The sequence below is a fragment of the Piliocolobus tephrosceles genome, chromosome 2 (assembly GCF_002776525.5).
Source record: "Piliocolobus tephrosceles isolate RC106 chromosome 2, ASM277652v3, whole genome shotgun sequence".
Lineage (NCBI taxonomy): Eukaryota > Metazoa > Chordata > Mammalia > Primates > Cercopithecidae > Piliocolobus > Piliocolobus tephrosceles.
In genome coordinates, this window is record NC_045435.1 from 78824377 (window position 1) to 78827643 (window position 3267).

At 41.0% G+C, this 3267-nt stretch overlaps 1 non-coding gene across 1 annotated transcript; it reads right to left on the reverse strand.

Annotated features, from left to right (window-relative positions):
• Positions 1 to 2822: 2822 nt before the first annotated feature.
• Positions 2823 to 2948, reverse strand: LOC111534763. Its single transcript, XR_002729206.1, has one exon. It is a non-coding gene; the product is annotated as a U6atac minor spliceosomal RNA (small nuclear RNA).
• Between the last annotated feature and the right edge of the window lie 319 nt (positions 2949 to 3267).

The following is a 3267-nucleotide window of genomic DNA, read 5'->3' on the forward strand; positions in this document are numbered from 1 at the left end:
AACATTTGGTATGGTCAGCCTTTTTAATGTCAGCCATTCTAATAGGTTTGTATTGGTACCTTATTGAGATTTTAATTTACATTTTGCTAATGACCTTTGATGCTGAGCATCTTTTCATATGCTTATTAGCCTTCTCTGTATCTTGTTGGTAAAGTGCTCCAAGCTTTTGCTTATTATGTAACTTCCTATGGTTGTGCCTTGAGAGTTCTCTATAATGTTCTTTTTGTTTGTTTTGGTTTTGGTTTGGTTTGGTTTTTGAGATGGAGTCTTACTCTGTTGCCCAGGCTGGAATACAGTGGCACGATCTTGGCTCACTGCAACTTCCACCTCCTGGGTTCAAGTGATTCCCCTGCCTCAGCCTCCTGAATAGCTAGGATTACAGACACCCACCACCATGCCTGGCTAATTTTTGTATTTTTAGTAGAGATGGGGTTTCGCCATGTTGACCAGGCTGGTCTTGGACTCTTGATCCACCCACCTTGGCCTCCCAAAGTGCTGGGATTACAGGTGTGAGCCACTGAGCCCAGCCAGAGTTCTCCATATGTTCTTGATACAAGTTCTTTTTCAGATACATGCATTGCAAAGATCCCCCCACCCCTAGTTTATGACTGTTTTTTTCATTTTTAAAAGTGTCTTTTGAAAAGCAGTTTTTAATTATGATTTAGTTCAACTTATGAATTTGTTCTTTTTAAGTGTTGTGTTCTTACCCAAGGTCACAAAGACCTGTGTTTTTTTCTATTATTTTTATTTTTGTTTTTTTGAGATGGACTCTTGCTCTGTCATCCAGGCTGGAGTGCAGTGGTGCAATCTCAGCTCACTGCAACCTCTGCCTCCCAGGTTCAAGCAATTCTCCTGCCTCAGCCTCCCCAGTAGCTGGGATTACAGGCGTGCACCACCACGCCTGGCTAATTTTTGTATTTTTAGAAGAGAGAGGGTTTCACCATATTGGTTAGGCTGGTCTCCAACTCCTGACCTCAAGTGATCCGCCTGCCTCAGCCCCTCAAAGTGCTAGGATTATAGGTGTTAGCCAACATGCTCAGCCTCTGCTAGCAGTTTTACAGTTCTAGGTTTTGCATTTAGGTTTATAAACCATTTGGAATTAGTTTCAGTGTGTATGTGAAGTATGAATTTAAGGGTTTTTTGTTTGTTTGTTTTTTGCATATGAATATTAATTGTCCCAGCACCATTTGTTGAAAGGTGATTATTATTGCCAAAAATCAGTTGCATTGGCTTTGTTGTACCTTTGTCAAAATTCACTTGTCCATATATATATGTGTGGGTTTATTTTTACACTTCCTATTCTGTGCCACTATTCTGTGTATGTCTATCTTTACGCCAGTACCACATTGCTTGATTACTGTAGCTTTATTGTTGAAACTGGGTGGTGTTAGCCCTCTAGTTTGTGTCCTTCTTAAAGGCTGTTTTGCTTACTTAATTAGTTTACATTTCCATACAAATTCTAGAATCAGCTTATGAATTTCTACACAAATTCTTGCTGGGATTTTGGTTGGGATTGCATTGAATTTATGGATCAATTTGAGGGAGAATTGAATAATTTCAAGTCTTCTGAACCATGAACAAAGTATATGTATGTTTGTTTTCCATTTATATATGTTTTAATTTCAGCAATATTTTGTAATTATCAACACAAGTCTATCATATCTTCTGTCAGATTTATCTCTAAGCCTATCATATTTTTGATGTTGCAAATGATATTTTTAAATTTAAATTTATAATTTTTCAAAAATTTAGTTCGAAATACTAGTACTGTACATATATATATATTGATCTTGTAACCTATAATCTTGCTATACTCATTTATTCTAGTAGCCTTTTTTGAAGATTCCATCAGATTTTTTACATAGAAGACTATGCCATCTGTGAATAAAGACTGTTTTACTTCTTTCCAATCTGGGTGACCTTTATTTATTTTTCTTTGATTACACTGGCTAGAATCCCCAATGCAATGTTGACTAGCATTGGTAAGAGCTGACATACTCATTTTTAAACATTTATCTTTTTTAAAACTTTTTTTTTTTTTTGAGAGGGGTTTCTACTATGTTGCTCTCAAACTCCTGGGCTCAAATGATCCTCCTGCGTCAGCCTCCTGAGTAGTTGGGATTACAGACATGTACCACTTTGTCCAGCTCTTTCTGATCTTAAAAGAAAAGCATTCAATTTTTCTTTTCTTTTCTTTTTTTTTTTTGAGATGGAGTCCTGCTCTGTCACCCAGACTGGAGTGCAGTGTCACGATCTCAGCTCACTGCAGCCTCCATCTCCCAGGTTCAAGTGATTCTCCTGTCTTAGCCTCCTGAGTAGCTGGGACTACAGGTCCACTGTGCCCAGCTAATTTTTGTATTTGTAGTTGACATGGGGTTTTACCATCTTGGCCAGGCTGGTCTCAAACTCCTGATCTGGTGATTCACCCGCCTCAGCCTCCCAAAGTGCTGGGATTACAGGCGTGAGCCACTGTGCCTGGCCTCAATTTTTCATCACTAATTATGATACTAGTTGTAGGTTTTTTATAGATGTTCTTTTTTTTTTTGAGATAGAGTCTTGCTCTGTTGCCCAGGCCGGAGTGCAATGGCATGATCTTGGCTTACTGCAATCTCCACCTCCCGGGTTCAAGCGATTCTCCTGCCTCAGCCTCCTGAGTAGCTGGGACTACAGGCCCACCACCATGCCCAGCTAATTTTTGTGTTTTAGTAGAGATGGGGTTCCACCATGTTTGCTAGGATCGTCTCCAACATCTGACCTCATGATCCACCTGCCTTGGCTTCCAAAGTGCTGGGATTACAGGCGTGAGCCACTGCACCCAGCAAAAATAACGATGGCTAGATGCCATGAAGTAGGTGGCAATGCCTTAACCGTATACATGTTGTCAGGCCTGAGGGCCTCTTCCATCCTTGCCAAGGGAAGTGCTAACCTTCACTCCTTTCATACAACACGTAGATATTCTTTATCAAGTTGATGAAGTCCCCTTCTGTTTCTAGTTTGCCTGAGAGGTGTTTTATTTATTTATTTATTTTTTGAGGCGGAGTCTCGCTCTGTCGCCCAGGCTGGAGTGCAGTGGCGCGATCTTAGCTCACTACAACCTCCGCCTACCGGGTTCACACCATTCTCCTGCTTCAGCCTCCTGAGGTGCTGGGGCTACAGGCGCCTGCCACCACACTGGGCTAATTTTTTGTATTTTTAGTAGAGATGGGGTTTCACCGTGTTAGCCAGGATGGCCTCGATCTCCTGACACTGTGATCTGCCTGCCTTGGC